We start from the raw sequence: 20,193 nt of genomic DNA on the forward strand, positions 1-20,193 counted from the left end.
CAAAATGAAAAGTCCTACAGAGGAACAGATGATACCTTCACTCTTCTGAACCAGGTCTGATGCCAAACAAATTATTTGGTTCTGTATTTCTAGAAACATCCAGAGAACCACGTTCCTCTGGTGGATCTATCGGGTGCATAATAAATTTAACTGGGATGCCTGTGCACAGGAAATAGCCGTACAGGCACAATGAGCAAACTACAGTAAGTAGTCACTGACAACAGATGAAGCATTCGTATATTTCCACTTCCAACGCGGGTAACCGAATTGAGCATTAATGAAACAGGTTTAGATGATTTAATTCTTTACGTGGATTAATACCGCCGAGATAACGGGGATACTTTGCCCCCCCCCCCCCCCCATACAAAACGGACGAAATCTTATAATCTGCCGTCCTTCCAGCGTGTATTGATTAAAAATAAACCCTTGCAACAGCCCATATACAGAGGCATATAAATACGCTCAGACCGATTCCACTTTAATTAGAAGACGAGGATTTAATCATCGCCAACAAAACGAGCGTGAAGAACATCGTCGCTTCTATAATAGGAGCTGTCTCAGGTTTCTGAGCACGTTCCTGCACGGCGGAGAGCTTTCCTGGAAATTGGCGGATTCAGCACGCTGGACAGCTCCCGTGTTAATTGCCCAGTGTCTTTCCCCCGCTGAGAGGAAACCTCTCTCTCCGTTTGGTTGCGGTGGGGGTTGGGAGCAGAGGTGGTTTGTGTGTATGTGTGCATTATTGTCAAGTATTTACCCCCCCCACACACACACATACACACACACACTGTTATCTAGTGCGTGCATGTGCCTGTGTGTGTGTGTGTGTAGCTGTTAAAACCTGCGCATGGTTTTGTTTGGGTCTTTTCAGCCGATCGTTCCAAACACTCCGCTGGTGATGACGCTAGCATTTTTATTCCGCTCCTTGTTCCTGAGCAAGAGCAGCTTTAGTCTGGGTAGAAGCCAAATCCACTAAAGGAGAGAGAGAGAGAGCGTGAGACAAGAAGACTTCCATGAAACAACCTGAACCCCGTGCGAGATCAGCGAGAAAGCCCCAGCACTCCCCCCTCTCTCCGTGAGGAGACACGCTCGCTGGCTTTCCAGGACGTGACTTGCAGAAGGTAACGATGCAATTTCTAACGATCCATCCTTTTACACGTAGAGAGACAGAGGAGGAGGGGGGGGGGGGTGGATTAAATAGATAACAGCCTATTTCTCGAGTCGCTTGTGAAAAAAAAATGCAGTGTTCCAAATGTACATTATATAACTCCTTACTTCTGAGTCAATGCAAGTAACCGCGAGGGAAGGGTTGAAGAGGACTGGGAGAACAGTCGTGTTTGCATTTTCAAACGGGAAGATGAAGTGCAGCGCCTCACGACCCGTGTTTAAATGTTTATGTATTGTGCAGGTGTCTACATGTGTGTGTTTATCAAGAACAGGGAAAACCATCCAGGCCTCGAAACTTACAAAGCACCCAGAGACACAATAAGGATTTCAATGTACCAACAATATTTACATGTTTTTTAAGTGGCCAGGGCAGCGGTTGCTGAGGCGCTGTTACCAGGCGGTAGAAAGCGGGAGCCATGAAATTTCTGAAAACTGGTTGAGATTACAGGCGTGACTCGACCTCGAGGGAGCAGTGCAATCTTTAAACAGGAATTCATAAATATTCAGGGGAAATCCGTGTGAGGAAACGGTTTCTATTTTGCTCGTAGATATATTTATTTGAGGTGAACGGGGTGGGGGGGGGGCGGCACTCAGGATGAATTCCTTTTGATGATTACCCCGTTTTAACTTAGTGGGGCCTACTGTACATCTTTTAGAAAAACCAATTCGACATCAATAATCCCATATTCATCAACACGGTCAGGAATAATCTCTTCCGGAATGTCAGCGAAGGCTGTGCCCGGTTATAATGTGGGAGGGGAACTCTCTCCAAAGTGGTCAAAAGCAACCAAAGTGGTCAAAAGAAATGACTAAATTGCGTTGTGTAGGTACAGAGTGACCGTCTGGTTAGAAACATAGAAAATGGGTGCAACAAAGGGCCTTCGACCCTTCATTCAATATGATCATGCAATTTCAGTATCCCACCCCTGCTTTCTCCCCACACCCCTTGAAACCTTTACCTGCAAGGGCCGTGTTCCAGCTCCCTCTTGAATATAACTAACCAACTTGTCCCATAGCTTCCAGTGGGAGAGGGTTCCACAGGTTCACAACTCTCCCAGTGAAGAACTTCTTCCTCACCTCAGTCCTGAATGGCTTATCCCTTATTCTTAGACTGTGACCCCTGGTTCTGGACTTCCCCAACATTGGGAACAGTCTTCACATATCTCACCTGTCCTGTTCCATCAGGATTTTATATATTTAATAGTACACTGTACATATGCGGTAATCTAATACTTGCTGTTTTAGGGACAAGGTTTTGAACCCTATCAGGGCAGATGGTGAAATTCAAATTCAATTTTTAAAAATTGAGTTAAAAGACTCATTGTAGCCATTATCGATCATCATGTATACCCATCTGTTCACTAGTTCCTTTCAGGGAAGGATATCTGCCCTCTTTACCTGGTCTGACCTACATGTCAGTCTAGACCTATTGCAAAGTGGTTGACTCTTAAGCACCCTTTGACATAGTCCCAGGTTCACACAATGATCATAGGCAACCAGGAATAAGCAACGATTTCAGGACCAACCAGTGACACCCACCTCCCATGAACAAACAATAATAAGTTGGATGCTGGTAAAGTTTGACATTATTTAACATTAACTGTTATGTACTAGGTCAGACTCTTTCTCCAACCCACCTTCCCTTGTTCCTCTCTCTCACTCCTTCCCCTCCTTATTTCTGTTCGCATTTGTCTCTTCCCCGCTCTCTACCGCTCCCTTTCTCTTTGGCTATTTCCACGATTTCACTGCTTAGATAATTTCAGGCAAAGCAATGGTTTTACCCTAATAAACAACATTAATTAATTAATTAATGGCAGTAGCAAGTAATATAGTGACTGGTTAAATGTCTGTGGGCACAGGATGATTAGTGTCTGAGAGCAGTTCGCTGTTCCACAGACACTTTTATATGTGTAGTTTACTGATTTACACGCAGTTACATGGTAATGAAAATGTTGTACATTCTTTCCATTCCTCACCTCCTTTGCCCTTCACTTGGTGGTCATGCCTTCAGTTACCTGGGCTCCAGGCATGAAATTCCCTCTCTAACTGTCTCCAAACCCTCACACTTTTAAGATTTTACTCAAAACCATTTGTCATAGCATCTTTTTCATTGACACCCTCAGTTGTGGCCTGACTACATTTTGGTAAATACCTCAGAATTCATTGGTACATCAAAGGTGTTATCTGAATGTAAGTAATTGGAGTTGGTTGGCAGCAACATATGAAACTGCCTGATTGTGCACACACAGGAGTAGTGTTCATTTGAAGTTTCCTGCAATTCCCCTTCAACATCCACCTGAAATCCTGCTGCCATGCTATTCCCTTTCTCCTCAGTTGAAGATTGAATCTGGGCAATAGCAGTGCATCAGCACACAACAGAGGCAGTCTAGATCATAGGCTCTGGAGTGGGATTCAAATCTATAACCTGTTGTTTAACAAACACTGGTGTCATCATTAAATAAAGTGATCCGATCTTTGCACCCACTGCTAAGCCCATTTTTTTTAAATGCACTTTAGTGGCATGTTACCCACTCCTAATTCCAATTTAAATAATTATTATGTTTGATTTCTGTCATTGATATTGGTGCCTTGAGATAGGGCAACTTATAAAACTTTTCACTGTATTTTTAATGTAAAAGTACGCATGATAATAAATGTCTATTCTATTCTATTTCTGTTCTGTTGAGCCAAGAAGTTTGTTAGGCCATTTTAGAGGGTAGTTAAGAATCAATTTTTAGGTTTAGATTTAGATTTTATTGTTACATGTACTGCTATGGGTTTGTAGTCACATGCAGCCCAGTCTGCATAAGAATGGCAGATTTCCTTTACACAAGGGCATTAATGTATCAAATGGGTTTGTGAACAACAATCAACTATAGTCTCCATGGTTACCATCACTCAGACTAGCTTCCAATTCCCAACCTTTATTCATTTGAAGTTTACCATCAGCAGGTGTGGACCCAAAGCATTAGCCTGGGCTATATAGATTATTAACCCAGTGATATTACCAATACACCACATACTGCCCAACCCCAGCTGCTGTCACATGGTTGGATGTGGAGTTGTACCTGTTGGTTTTCATTTACTCACAGTTGGATAAATATGGCACTTCAATTTCCGATTTTCTCCTGAACACAATACTGGGCAGTACAGTCAGGTGGTAACAAACTGCTATCGAGAGTGTGGTGCTCGAAAAGCACAGCAGGTCAGGCAGCATCCGAAGAGCAGGAGAATCGACGTTTCAGGCATAAGCCGAACATCAGGCATATGCCCTTTGTCAGCCCCTCAACAACAAACTGCTGTAAACCTCAGTCATCAGAAAGTTATTCACTGGTACCTTCCCTTTGTCATTTATGTAGCTTCTTCCACTGTGTGAATCTAAATAACTGACAGGCTATCTGTTTTGAATTTCTGCTCAAAAAAATTACAATGCAATTTGCAGATTCTGTTAAAACCCTGCATAACTAAATAAGGATATTTTCTTAATCTGTCATGATATATAAGGGGCCTTATTTACGTCAGTGCAAAATCCTTGTTTAAAACCTCATGACAAGACGAAGTTTCACTTGTTCAATCATTCAAAGGTAACCGGTCAGTATGTGCTATGATTAGCAATGAGGCTTATTTTTTTGAGATTCAGAGTTGTTTAAGAAATGCAGTACAGCTGTCAGATAATAATTTAATGCAGTCAATTATCATTTTTGATTTCACTGCACATCAGGGGGCAGTGAAATTATCATCACTGTGCAATAAATAAAAGGCATTTTGCAGATAGGTTGAACACGCATGCTGGAAAGGAACTGCACAAAGAATGCAAAATCCAAAAAAGGTTTTTCCACTGTATCATCTAACTCCTTTTTTTAAACTAAACATTAATTTAGGATATATTTTATGACTACAAACTTCTGTTGCTTTGTCCACTGGAGGATAGATAGACACGAGGTAGAAAGGGATACAGGGATATGCCAATAGGTTTAAGTTAAAGGGGAAGGCAGCAACAGTGCCAGCATAAGCCTTTGGGCTGAATGGCCTGTCCTTATGCTGAGGGCTCTTTGTCATGTTGGAAAATTGATCTGTACTTAACAATGAAATTGGTGGAAAAGTCCAAGTCACCAGAATTATGACAGTATCGAAAAAAACTGTTTCACCCATTGTGTCTGCACCCGCTCTCAAATGAACGTTTCATTTAGTGTCATTCTCTGACCTTTCTCCTGTAACCCTTGAACATTGTTCATTTTCAGTTAAGAGTCCAATTCCCTTTTGAAAGCATCGGTTGAACCTGCCTCTATTCGGCCTAACTCATCCATGCCAACCAGGTTTCCTAAACTGAACTAATACCATTTGCCTGTATTTGGCCCATAACTCTCCAAACCTTTCCTATCCATTTACTTATCCAAATGATTTTTAGATGTTGTAATTGTACTCGCCTTTACCATTTCCTCTGGCAGCTTATTCCATATACACTATCCTGTGTTTGAAAAAGATGCCCCTCAGGTCCCTTTTAAACCTTTCCCCTCTCACTCTAAACATATGCCGTCTGGTTTTGGACCCCTCTACCCTGGGGAAAAGACCTTGGCTATTGACTTTATCTATGCCCTCATGATTATATAAACCTCTATAAGGCCACCCCTCAGCCTCCCACACTCCAGGGAAAACAGTCCCAGCCTAACCAACCTCTCCTTATAACTCAAACCCTCCAGTCTCGGTAACATCCATGTAAATCTTTTTTGCAGTTTAATAACATTCTTCCTGTAGCAGGACAAGCACAATTGTACACAGTACTCTAGATGTGGCCTTGGTAAAAACAAGGACTGCAGATGCTGGAAACAAGATTCTAGATTAGAGTGGTGCTGGAAAAGCACAGCAGTTCAGGCAGCATCTAAGGAGCAGGAAAATCAATGTTTCGGGCAAAAGCCCGATTGAAAGGGTTCAGAAAAGATTTACAAGGATGTTGCCAGGGTTGGAGGATTTGAGCTACAGGGAGAGCTGCCAAAGGATGTGGTGGAGGCTGATACAATTGCAACATTTAAGAGGCATTTGGATGATTATATGAATAGGAAGGGTTTGGAGGGATATGGGCCGGGTGCTGGCAGCTGGGACTAGATTGGGTTGGGATATCTGGTCGGCATGGACAGGTTGGACCGAAGGGTCTGTTTCCATGCTGTACATCGCTATGACTCTATGACTCTAAGGGCTTTTGCCCGAAACGTTGATGTTCCTGCTCTTCAGATGCTGCCTGAACTGCTGTGCTTTTCCAGCACCACTCTAATCCAGAATCTAGATGTGGCCTTACCAATTTCTTGTACCTCCTCAAATTAGCATCTTAACTCCAGTACTCAATTCTCTGACTGATGAAGGCAAGCATGCCAAACACCTTGATTTTTTCATTTGTTCATGTGATGTTGGTGTAGCTGGCCAAAGTTTGCGTGGGAATTGTACTTGTGAAGCCTCTTGGGAATTTATCAATGTGTTGAACATTCTAAGTAAATACTAGTAAGGTCAGAACAGGTAAGGGAATACATTTTCTTCCCTGACAGCTATAGCTGAGAGTCCCTGTTAAAGAGGGTGTTTCTCTGTCGGGATCACTTTGAACAAAGGTTCGTTAGCAGGACATGTTTTAAAGTGCACTATCTCACTGCTGAGATCATGACTAATGGATCATGTGGCTGTCTGTAGTTTTGAGAAGTAGGTTGATGAGAAATTGAGTAATCAGCACCAATGTGATGTCATTGTTATTTTGTGATGAATAGTTCTGGTTAGTTTTACAAATATTCTAGAGATGACAAAATCTCATTACCCTTTATGGCTTTTTCCCACCGTGCCCAAATCCACCCAGCAATTGTGTCAAATCCAATACCTTCAGAGATCTAACTTTTCAGTTAAATTCCATCTCCAGAGAAGGCCTGTTAGTAAAGGTTAAGCACAGGGTTGAGTTTATCCTTTGCATAAGGCACTGGTCAAATGCATTCAGAATACTGTGAGCAATTTTGGGCCCTGTATCTAAGGATGTGCTAGCCTTGGAGGGAGCCCAGAGCAGGTTCACAAGAATGATCCCAAGGATGAAGGGCTGGGCAATGAGGAATGGTTGAGGACTCTGGGTCTGTACTGGATGGAGTTTAGAAGGATGAGGGGGGGATCTCATTGAAACTTACAGAATACTGAGAGGCTTGGACAGAGTGGACGTGGAGAAGATGTTTCCACCACTAGGAGAGACTAGGATTCCACTAGGGGACAGCTTCAGAGTGATCCTTTAGAACTGAGATGAGGAGGAATTTCTTCAACCAGAGGGTAGTGAATCTGTCAAATTCATTGTAACAGAAGGCTGTGGTGGCAAGTCACTGAGTGTATTTAAGACAGAAGTAGATATACTTTTAATGGGTGAGGGATTCAAAGGTTATGGGAAGAGGACAGGAGAATGAGGTTGAGAGACATGATCGAACAGCAGACCAAACTGAATGGGCCAAATGGCTTAATTGTGCTCCTAATTCTTATTGGTCTTTCCCAGAGTGAATACCCTCAATGCCAAAATAGCTCTGGAGCATGCCTGTGATGTCAGCTGGCTGTGAGAGGCTTCAGGAAGCAGGTGCTGATGTGTTCTTGTCAAGGGGACCGGGAGATCAGGACTACTGAAGCAGAGCTTCTATCCTAGGGGTACCTGTGGAGGAGATCCCCTTGGTCGATTGTGACAGCAGGTCAGGGGAACTTGTTTAGTACAACACAATGGTTTCAAATATCAACTGGGCCACTCAAGATGAATGCAGAATTGCAGGTGGACACCAATTATCTTTTTTTAGTTTTTCCAAGTGAAGCCAGTTCTTTTGGCCCTTTTAATTTCAAAGATATGGAGATTGCGGGCCAGGCCAGCAGTTATTGGTTATCTCTAACTGCCCTTAGGAAGGGGGTGGCAACCTGCCTTCACGAATCCTTGCACTCCATCTGGCAGGGACACCTACAGTGCAGGAAGAAAGGGAATTCCAGGATTTTGATCCAGCACCAGTGATGGGACAATGGATATAATTCCAAGTCTGAATGGTGAGTGGGTTGAAGGTGAGCTCACAACTGGCGATATTCGAATGCAACTGCTGCCCTTGTCTTTCTAGGTTGTAGAGATCATGTGTTTGAAAGGTGTTGTCAAAGGAGATTTGGCAAGCTGTTACTTGTAGATGTACCACTGTGCATCAGGGACTGAAGTTTTAATTTGCGCTTTGTCTTGATTCTTCATTCCCCTAACTGAGATCAGCAAACTCAGTACTGCACTCAATGGTGCCACGACCATCAAACTATTGGGACATGTTACTCTCTTGATAATCAATAAGGCAAAGGTAAAGTTGTAATTGGGAGAGATGACTGGTGATGGTTTAATCCAAGGGTCGTCACACCTCAGGCAAGGGGAGAGGTTGGGTCGACAATACTTCATGGTAACCTCAGCGAGTGCAGGAATTGAACCCATGCTGTTGACGTCACTCTACATTGCAAATCAGCCATCCAGCCAACTGATTCTCTTTTTATACTAGAAGGTGTCACTGTATCTATCAGAAAAGCATAATCTTTTATAATTAAAGCTACCAAATTAATAGATTATTGATATGATCACGTTATCAATAATTAGGCTGTCAGCACAGAGTACAACAATCTTGCATCTGTGTAACATTTCAGGACTCATGACCACTCAAACTGTTTTGCAGTCAATTATGTGCTTTTAATATCGTCACCATTGTAATGTGGAATAAGTATGGCATTTTTATTAATTGAGTGTGTATTTAGAGTCATACAGCACAGAAACAGACCCTTCGGTCCAACTCATCTGTGCCACCCAGACATCCCAGTCTGATCTAGTCACATTTGCCAGCATTTGGTCCATATCCCTCTATTTGTGTACCCATCCAGATGCCTTTTAAATGTAGTAGTTGTACCTGCCTCCACCACTTCCTCTGGCAGTTCATTATATACACGCACCACTCTTTGTGTGGAAAGGATTCCCTTCAGAACCTTTTAAAATCTTTCCCATCTCATCTTAAACTTATGCCCTCTAGTTTTGGACTCCCCACCCTAGGACAAACACCTTGGTTGTTCACCCTCTCCATGCCCCTCATGATTTTATACTTTGGAATAAGATGGTCAATAAGTAAATTTTTATATTGCTTTACATAAAATGTTACTTGCTCATTTGTTAAGTATCAGAGATGTGCAGCTGAAATTTGTTGCAATTTTGAGAATTTGAATAAGTCAGGTACAAAAGTGAGATGCCAACTATGTTTATGAAGACAAAGTAACATAGTCCAAAGCTTCATGCAGCACTACTCACTTACGGAACATCTGTTAAATTTCCTCCTCCTTTCAGAAAGGAACAAGTCATTCCACTTCCCGACAGCTGTACATAAGATCTTGAACCTGGGCCACCTTCACCTTCAAATTATACATGATGATATAATTTAGCAATTTTAAACAATTAATTCTAAAATGGTGGACTGAAAGTAACATGGATCTTGCACCTGCTCCTGAGATTCAGGCTTATTTCTGACAGTTATTACATTTCAATAGTATTGGATTTTTATTTTGATTCATTTTAGTTCAAAGACATTTAGATAAGTACATGAATAAGAAATGTTTGGAGGGATATGGGCCAAGCACAGACAGGTGGGTCGAGTTTTTTTTATTCATGGGATGAGGGCATCACTGGCAAGGCCACCATTTATTGCCCATTTCTAACTGGCCAAAGGGCAGTTAAGAGTCAACCATATTGCTGTGGATCTGGAGTCACATGTAGGTCGGGCCAGGTAAAGATGCCAGTTTCCTTCTTTAAAGGACATTAGTGAACCATATGGGGTTTTCCAACAATTGACAATGGATTCATGGCCATCATCAGATTATTAATTCCAGATGTTTATTGAACTCAAATTCCATCATCTGCTGTTGTCAGGTTTTGAACCCAGCTCCACAGAACCAATCCTGGGTCTCTGGATTAACTGTCCAGTGATAATACCATTAGGCTATCATCTCCCAAACTTAGTTTGGGATTATGGTGGACTTGTTGGACTGAAGGGTCTGCTTCCTTGTTATATGACTCTATGACTCTGTTATTCCTTAATACTGATGGCATTTGAGTTAGTCACAGCTTGGAATTGTGGTTGCCATTCCTTCACTGTTGCGCAATCAAAATCCTGGAACTCCTGAACAGCATTGTGGGTGTATCTGCAGTAATTCAAGGTGTCCAAGGATGTGTAGGCGAGGTGAATTAGCCATGGGAGATGCAAGGTTACAGGGATAGGGTAGGTGGGGTGGCTGTGGATGGGATGCTCTTCGGTGTGGATTCGATGGGTCAAATGGCCTGCTTCCATATTGTAGGGATTCTATGATTCTCCTCCCTGAAAATTCTGACAGCCTCTTCTAACTGCTTAAGACCCTCAGCTAGGATGAGGATGCCCTAAGCCTCTCTCGCACCCCTGCCCCCATAAATCATGGGTGGTCAGATAGGAAAACCTAGAAAGCTCTGCTGTCATTTGTGCCCCTCATAATGTGTAAAATTCTGCCCGTAAGGCTCTGAAGTGACTTCACAGGGTAAACACTGAAAACTTCTACCCTCCCCACCAGAAGTGGAGCAAAGAACTCAGTATCAGAGTCTCAGAATAAAGAATCCACCATTTTGGACTGAGATGGGGAGAAATAACATTAATCAAAAAGTTATACATCTTTGGAATTCTATATCTCAGTTGGGTGGGAATGCATTGGAAACAGTTAATAGGAGGTTTACCAGACAAATACCTGGGTTATCTTATTAAGAAGGTCTGTATCCACTGGAGTTTGGAAGAGAAAGAAGTGACCTGATTGAAACATGTGGGTTCCTGAGGTGTTTTGACAGAATGGATGTGGATACAATATTTCTACTTACGGAAGAATCGAGAACTAGGGATCACTGCTTGAAAATAAAGGAGGTCACCATTTAAGACAGAGATGAGGAGAAATTTTAGTTGGTAGGAGGCAAAGTCTTTGAATATTTTGAACGGAGAGTTGGATAGATTCTTGAAAAGGAAGAGGCGTGTGAAAGTTTATCAGGAATAGGCAGCAACGTGGAATCATCAGATCAGCTGGGATCTTATTGTATGGTGATCCGGCTGAGGAGCTGAGTGGCCTGATTCTAATTCACATATTGGTTCGATCATGGGGAAGTTGATGAAAGTTTGGATGATGGGAGGATTAAGCGCTATGCGTGTACTGGTGGAGCTGAGGTAGTAGATCAACTATGATCTTTTTGAAGAATGGAGCCGGCTCAAAGGGCCGAATGGCCTATTCCCGCTCCTATTTCTAGGGTTCAGCAGAATTCACTTCCTAGGCTTGTGCGCAAGCAGCTCTTGAAGAAAGCACAGGACGTGCTGCCCTAGCCCAATGGAACTGTACACTGGGAAGAGTCAAGACTTTTCAGAGGGACGATCAGGAAATGGAAAGGTCAGGGAAGAGAAATGAAGAGGATATAGAAGCAAATTATTGCAGATGCTGGAATCTGTACTGAAAACAACAAATGCTGGAGATCACAGCAGGTCAGATAGTATCCATGGAGAGAAAGCAAGCTAATGTTTCGAGTCGAGATGACTCTTCAGCTGCTGTCTCTCCAAGGCTGTTGTCTGACCCACTGTAATCTCCAGTATTCATTGTTTTTATGAACAGGATGTACGGAGCTGAAAATTGAATTTACTCAGAGACAGTGAGATGTCCAACAATTGTCATAGAGTCATACTGCATGGAAACTGACCCTTCCTTCCAATTCATCTATGCTGACCAAGTTTCACAGATTAAACTAGTCCCATCTGCCTACATTGGGCCCATGTCCTACTAAACGTTTCCTATTCATGTACCTGTTCAAATGTCTTTTAAATGTTTGAAATGTACCTGCACCGACCATTTCCTCCAGCAGTTCATTCTATATATGAACCACCTTTTGTGTGAAAAAGTTGCCCCTCAGGTCCCTTTCAAATCTTGCTCTTCTCACCTTAAAATTATACCGGCTAGTTTTGAACTCCCAACCTTAGGAAAAAGACCTTTGCTGTTCACCTTATCTATACCCCTCATGATTTTATACACCTCTATAAGGTCACCCCTCAACCTCCTATGCTCCAGTGAAAAATCTCCCAGCTTATCCAGCCTCTCCTTATAATTCAAACCCTCCAGTCCCAGTAATATCCTTTAAAACTCTCCAATTTGATAAATATCCTTCCTGTAGCAGGGCGGCCAGAACTGAACTCAATTTTGAAGATGTGGGTCAAATCACTCCTTAACCTTCTAAATCCTAGATAAACCAACCTTCATTTGTATAATCACTCCTCATTATTTAACCCCTGAAATCCAGGAACCATTCTTGTTAACCTGTTGTACCCCCTCCAAGGCCAATCTATCCTTCTGAAGATGTGGTGCCCAAATCTGTTGAAAGTACTCCAAGTAGGGTTTAATCAGAGTTTTGTATAACTGCAGCATAAGATGTGAAGGCTTCCTTGATTATTTTCTGGTCTGTTGAGGCTGTTTCTTTGAGTCAAATTGGAACCCATACACCCATGTATTTGGGTGCTTGCCTGTCAATAAATCATGCTGCCTCTTATTTTTGGCAATTGTGTGAATCCTAGCCATCCCTTTGATTTACTTTAGATTAGATTAGATTAGATTAGATTATGGGCAATTTAGCACGGCCAATTCACCTGACCTGCACATCTTTGTGACTGTGGGAGGAAACCGGAGCACCCGGAGGAAACCCACGCAGACACGGGGAGAACGTGCAAACTCCACACAGACAGTCGCCTGAGGCGGGAACTGAACCCAGGTCTTTGGCGCTGTGAGGCAGCAGTGCTAACCACTGTGCCACCGTGCCGCCCCAAAATAGGCTTTAATAAAATTACATCTCAGTAAAATAGCACAGTGGAAATAATTGTTAGAAGGAAAAGTATCATCTTGCACTTCTAAAGCACCTTTCACCTCCTTCAGGATGTTCTAAAGTACTTCAAAGCCAGTTAATTATTCTGACCTTTGTCATCATTGTAACATAAGCAGAGGGCAACTGCTAAGTTGTGAACAGCAATGAGAACTGAGGTAAATTGCCATTCAAATCGTTTTGGTTGTGCAATCTAAAAGATGGATGTTAAACAATTTTTTAAAGATCTTGAGTTTTCATAGGATCTTTCACAGCCATATGAAGTGTAATCATGACTATAATATTAGAGATGTGGCAGCCAGTATGTGCACAGCAAGATCCCAAAATCAACAATACAACAAATCCCCCAGATAATCTGCTTCTATGATGAGAGGTCAGTGCACTTCCTACTGAGTCTGGGTGGTGGCAGTGGTTAGCGCACTAGGACAGTTCTTTCAATTGTGCATTGAACTGATGGTTGTCTGCTTAGCTCCTGAAATGAGCTTTAAACCAATGACTCTCTGACACTGAGGCCAGGGTACTAGCAATTGAGCCAAGCTAAAACATGGTGATTTCATCAGATAAATTATATCTGCTGTCACAATAAGAGCATTTGATTCTTTAGAGTAAATAAGTTAAAAGTCTAATTTTAAGTTACAAACTTAATTTTATAGTGTGCGTCAAATTAAGCATTTGGTTATTAATATTACAACAGTCATTTTTAAGTTAAAATGTTTATGGAACTGGATATAAAGATAAAGTTGAAGTACATTTTTTTCAATTTCTACTTTCAATGCCTTAACTTTAGCGTAGGAGAACTGAATGGAAACCCTGTATCAGCATTATTTCACACTAGCAAGATTTAATTTCAGCACTGCTGATATTTCCAGATTTGATACAACAGTTAGATGCAGAATTGAATCTTTCTGCTCTGCCACAATCTGACTGTAATAATGTGACATTGCTATTTCCTGTACGAACTGTTCTCTGGCCTCTCTGACTGCGACTACCAATTTAGTGGAAATTTAGGAATGATTTTCCACTCTGAGACTATGTCCACAAGGAACTGGGCTGAGTGCTCGAACACATTGCTTCAGATCGTTAGCAGCACACAGGCAAGGCTTTCATCCATAAGTCTAAGCCGGCTTTGAACTCATGTCAAGTGATAAAAAGCTTGAAATGAATTTTAACTCGTCTGCAAATTGCAAAAAACAATGAAGGTGGGAAGGAAATCATTTTCTAAACATATAAATATTTGCCAGTCAATTTTTTTTAATAGCAGAATGTTTGACAAAGGGATATAACTGTGTAATTTATTGTATTGGTGAGATGTGAACCCAGACTGCTAAGCACAGAGGACACAACACCACTAGCACCTACAGATTTCTGGTTTAGGTTTAATTTATCCAGTTCCTGTGGAGAACAAAGAGAAACCAGGATCTGTCTCTGGTGCCAGTCTATTGCAATCTCAATGTTAAAGAAGTAACTCCCCTGTTCATTTCACAAACAAGAACAGAAATTGCTGGAAAAGCTCAGCAACATCTGTGGAGAGAAGTTAGAGTTAACATTTCAGGCCTCGTGACTCTTCCTCAGAAGCAGTTCATTCCCCTGTTCATTTACCTGATTGGTATTTGTGGACAAAGTCAGAAGTCACAAGACACCAGGTTATAGTCCTACAGTTCATTTGAAATCACAAGCTTTCAACACCCAGTGAAGGAGCAGCGCTCTGAAAGCTTGTGATTTCAAATAAACCTGTTGGACTATAACCTGGTGTGATGTGGCTTCTGACTTTGTCCACCCTAGTCCAACACCAGCACCTTCATACCATGGCTATTTGTGGGTGTGTGCTAGGTGTGAGGATGGGTTCAGTTCCTGCAGTGGTTGAGGTTAATATGAAGGTGCAACCCTACCTGTCAACTGAGGTGACTCGGGCTCAACAACCATTGGTTACCTCTCCCTAATGAGAGAGTGGGCTATGACTACTATCCATGTGCAAATTAATTGGTGCAAGTTGAGGAAATTCATTGATGCAAGTTTGCTTTTCTTTTTCTGTTAAGACAGTACCTGCTATTCTAAACCATAGAGAGACCTGCATTCTAAATCTAATCTATGCTTAGAACTAACCTGGGAGTGTTTGACACTGACATGAGTGATCTTAATACCTTCTTGGAGCTATTTTTAGTGGACTGATTAATGCAGTCATAGAAATTCCTGTCAGTGCTATCTTATCGCAGATGTGAATCGATTTAAAATAAACAGCTTAGTGACTCTGTGAAAATGCACATTAATTGTCGAGCTAAAAATAGCTCGCAGAGGAAATCAAACCGACAGGTGTCAAATGGGAGAACATACTCCAGTCTTCAGTTGTTATTGCTCGCGGTGAGGGTCCGCCAGGGCGAGAGGAGGAACAAAGGAAAAACATTCATGAATTTTTCAGTGTGTCTGGAGTCCGAGTTTTCGCTCCATTTATTTATTTTTATTAAATGCTCCTTCAAAAGCGGGTGCCGGGAACGGAGATCAGGTCTACAATTGCTGTAACTGACAGAAGCCTATGGAGGGAGTTCCCTGTAACGGTTGCACCCTCAGCACTTGATTCATTGACAGAATTAGTGTCATCCTGAGTAGGTATGCCATGAATGAATCGGGGACGTGAATGTCACTGAGTAGGGGTGGTATTTATTGTTCATCCCTAACAGCCCAGGGAGCACCCACAATGTTTCCTGGTCAACATCTCCGCCTCAGGCCTGCTGCAGGCTGGGTTAACAACGCCTCATTTCCTCCTTGGGAACTCTACAGACTTCTGGACTCAATATTAGATTCAACAATTTTAGGTCTTGAGTATTTTCTCCCATGTCCTTACCCCAACCTCCATACGCCAGGCCTTGATATCACATAGGCCGCTACCACACACAACCCATTGTCAGCTACAAATACTGTAGTCCCCACTAGCAGCTATTCCCTCTCCCAATCTGATCTTCACCCACTCCTTTGTCTGTCCAACTGTTTTTCTCTCTCTTCGGGCTCTATCTCCATCTATGGTTTACTCCGTCCTCCCACCCTGTCTTCTGCACATATAATCAACCTTTTCCAAGCTACGATCAGTTATGAGAAAGGGTCACTGGACCCGAAATGTTAATTCTGCTTTCTCTGCACAGATACTGCCTGACCTGCTGAGTGTCTCCAGCAATTTCTGATTTCTAGTATCCGCAGTTCTACCACCTGAGTATATAGGCTTTGAATCTAGGTCCCCAGAACATTGCCTGGGATACTGGATTACTAATCCCATTGGTGGGACAGTGGCTTAGTGTTTAGCGCTACTGCCTCACAGTGCCATACCTGGGTTCAATTTCATCCTCAGGAAACTGTCTGTGTGGAGTTTGCACATTTTCCCCATGTTTTGCATGGGTTTCCTTCAGGTATTCCAGTTTCTTCTCACAGATGGCAGGTTAAGTGAATTGGCCATGGTAAATTGCCCATAGAGTCCAGGGAAGTGTAGGCCAGGTGGATTAGTCATGGGAAATGTAAGGATAGATCTGGGTGGCATAAATCAGTGAGGATTCGATGGGCCAAATGATTAGATTAGATTAGATTCCCTGCAGTGTGGAAACAGGCCCTTCGACCCAACAAGTCTGTACGGACTCTCCAAAGAGTAACCCACACAGACCAATTTCCCTCTGACTAATGCACCTAACATAATGAGCAATTTAGCATGGCCAATTCACCTGGCCTGCACATCTTTGGACTGTGGGAGGAAACCTATGCAGACACGAGGAGAATGTGCAAACTCCACACAGACAGTCACCTGAGGCTGGAATTGAACCTGAGTCCCTGGTGCTGTGAGGCAGCAGTGCTAACCACTCACCTGATTATTGCCGATCATTGGTTTCTTAATCTGTAGAAATTATCTTGCAACTTTGGCAAAGAACTTCATAAGATGTTTTCTGGGTATATTCAAAATCACAAAGATGTAAACCCCCTGGACATCTGTCTCAACCTCAATGGAAAAGCGGCAACTTTTGGAAAGGCAAGGATTATGTGATCCATACATTGTCATGTCGTAAAGACTGCTCCACTCAGGTAGAGTCAGTTTTTTTGTTCTTTGGCTTTGATAGAAATCAAATTCAGAACAAAGTACAGAAAAAAAACACAAATAAAAATGGCAGCAGATCAGGCAGAGAAGAGAAATTGAGATTTTAAAGTCAGTGGAGGGAGAGGAGGGGCAGGGAGAAGAAAGGGAAAGTCAGTGACATGGAAGACACCAGATGAAATTTAAATATCCAGAGAGTTCTTGATGCAATGGCCAAAAAGCGTGGTAAAGGATTCAGTGAAGAAGCAAGGACTGTGTCCAAATGAGGCATGAATTGCTTTATAAGAACCATCTGAGAATAACATGGCAGCCATGATGTGGAGGTGCTGGTGTTGGACTGGAGTGGACAAGGTAAAGTCACACAGCACCAGGTTATAGTCCAACAAGTTTATTTGAAATCACAAGCTTTATGAAGGAGTAGCACTTTCAAATAAACCTGCTGTACTATAACCTGGTGTCGTGTGACTTCTGATCTTGAGTATGACATGATTGGGGGACCAAAGACCAAAATGACAATAAAGACCGACCCAGCAAGCAAAGGGGAGCAAACAAAAGTGATGAAACAGAACCATGCATGACAAGGTAGAGGCAGAGTTTATAATTTAAAGTTGTTGAACTCAACGTTAAGTGTGGAAGACTGTAGGTTGTTGCCCCTCGTGCTTGCAAAATTGTAAACAATATTAGGCCATGTATGTAATTGACGGCTTATTGATATCTCCCACTTCACAACATCACCCACAGTTCAAATGACCCCTCTGCATACAGGCCCCATATTCATGTGGAATATCATGTGACATTGCCTGGTATATAATGAACGTTAGATTTATGGTTACCTTTCAGTCTTACAGCTTTAATACTACACAAACGGTCCGACTGATAGCCCAGGTAATTTAATAATGTTACATGCTAAGGTACACTGGTTGTTCTATTGCTTTATAACAGGCAGTGACATAAAATCAGCTATTACTAAAGTTCGGATTATGTGAGTCATGGGACCATAGATTCCTCTATTCTATACCTTGCTATCTGTCATTGGCAAATATAAAACTACCTCCGCAACTGCTACTTTAGGTAACATTATAAATGATGTTACAGAGGATTACACATTTCATTGTTGAGGGCAATGCAGAAGTTTCCCTGAGCTGGTAATCCAAGGTCTGTGCTGATTTAGCACAATGTCGGGTAATGTTGTGAAATGAACATTACCATGGGCAAAGATATTCTGTTAGTTTTGTATGACGGAGAAAGCTTACAATGGGATGTCTCATTTGACACTGTGTTCAGTAAACCCCTAAAACATTGAGTGGGGAAATGAGGTACCTTCTGCAACAAATGTTACTGGGCAGGTTGATATAATGACTTCCACAGTCGGAGACTACACGAGTCACAATAATTCCTCATTTTCTATTTATGAAGCCGTGACTGCGTTGTCTGTGTCCTATGTGCATTGAGTTGAGTGCTGTCTTTGAGGGAGATTAAAGATAGGGATGTCCATTGCTGGGTCAGTGATGAGCTATTGCTTGTTCCTGCTGCAAAGATCCCATGATCCTGGGGTAGTGAATGAAATAACTGCAGAGGCTGGTCTCCTGTCACTAAGTCACCCTTTATTTATTTGTGGACAGCACACTGCCTGAGACCAGCCAGCTCACAGTCAGTCCCTGAAATTAGGAGACTCTCTGAATCCCCTGTTTTTTTTTTGTTTTTTTTTTATCTTTTGTGTGTGTGCAGGTATCGGACATAGTGAAAAACAAGAAGTGTGTAAATCTTTATTCAATTTCCACCACCAGGAAGAAAGGAAACACCGAAGTGGTCAGCGACAAGCAGTGCCCTTCTCAAAGGGCAATGCTGCATGATCAAACAGTGAAGGGAAGGGCAGAGATTAAATCAACATAGAATTGGAGAGGGAAATAATACCCTCCGCTATCCCCTGTTTATTATTTTTATTTTTTTTATTAAACCCCCACACTACCGCCTAACTGCGGTAGCGCTTATTTTTTTCCCAGCACCCATGGTGTGTGTGTGCAGGTGTGAGACACAGTGAGAGACACGAGATGCATGGATCTTTATTCAGTTTCCACCACCAGGAAGAAAGGAAACACCCGAGTGGCCAGTAACAAGCAGTGCCCTTCACATCAAAGGGCAATGCTGCGTGATCAAACAGTGAAGGGTAGGGCAGGGGTTAAATCAAAATAGAATTGGACGGGGAAATAATATCCTCCGCTATCCCCTGTTTATTTTTTTTTTCTTTTTCTTTTTTTTATTTAATTTCCACCATCAGGAAGAAAAAAAACACCCAAGTGGCCCGTGACAAGCAGTGTCCTTAGGCCCCTGTATATTTTTTTTTAGTAAACCCCCACACTACCGCCTAACTGCGGTAGTGCTTGTTTTTTCCCCCAGCACCCATGGTGTGTGTGTGTAGGTGTGAGACACAGTGAGAGACACAAAGTGCACGAATCTTTATTCAATTTCCACCAACAGGAAGATAGGAAAACACCCGGGTGGCCAGTGACAAGCAGTGCCCTTCACATCAAAGGGCAATGCTGCGTGATCAAACAGTGAAGGGGAGGGCAGGGGTTAAATCAAAATAGAATTGGACAGGGAAATAATACCCTCCACTATCCCCTGTTTATTTTTTTTTCTTCCACACTACCACCTAAGTGCAGTAGTGCTTATTTTATCCCCAGCACCCATGGTGCGTGTGTGCAGGTGTGAGACACAGTGAAAGACACAAAGTGCACCAATCTTTATTCAAATTCCTCCACCAGGAAGACAGGAAAACACCCGGGTGGCCAGTGACAAGCAGTGCCCTTCACATCAAAGGGCAATGCTGCGTGATCAAACAGTGAAGGGGAGGTCAGGGGTTAAATCAAAATAGAATTGGACAGGGAAATAATACCCTCCACTATCCCCTGTTTATTTTTTTTTCTTTTTGCTTTTTTTTCTTTTTTTTTTCTTCCACACTACCACCTAAGTGCGGTAGTGCTTATTTTATCCCCAGCACCCATGGTGTGTGTGTGCGCAGGTGTGAGACGTGGAAAGACACAAAGTG

At 42.4% G+C, this 20,193-nt stretch overlaps 1 protein-coding gene across 1 annotated transcript in view; it reads left to right on the forward strand.

Moving 5' to 3' along the window:
- The first annotated feature begins 962 nt into the window (after positions 1-962).
- Positions 963-20,193, forward strand: part of tmem266 (transmembrane protein 266) — a 155,739-nt gene continuing 136,508 nt past the window's right edge. The window contains exon 1 of the mRNA XM_043680377.1: positions 963-1,118. The gene's annotated coding sequence lies outside the window, so the exon portion shown is untranslated. The remainder of the gene's footprint in view (positions 1,119-20,193) is intronic.

This window comes from Chiloscyllium plagiosum, chromosome 40, assembly GCF_004010195.1.
Source record: "Chiloscyllium plagiosum isolate BGI_BamShark_2017 chromosome 40, ASM401019v2, whole genome shotgun sequence".
NCBI classification, from domain to species: Eukaryota; Metazoa; Chordata; class Chondrichthyes; order Orectolobiformes; family Hemiscylliidae; genus Chiloscyllium; species Chiloscyllium plagiosum.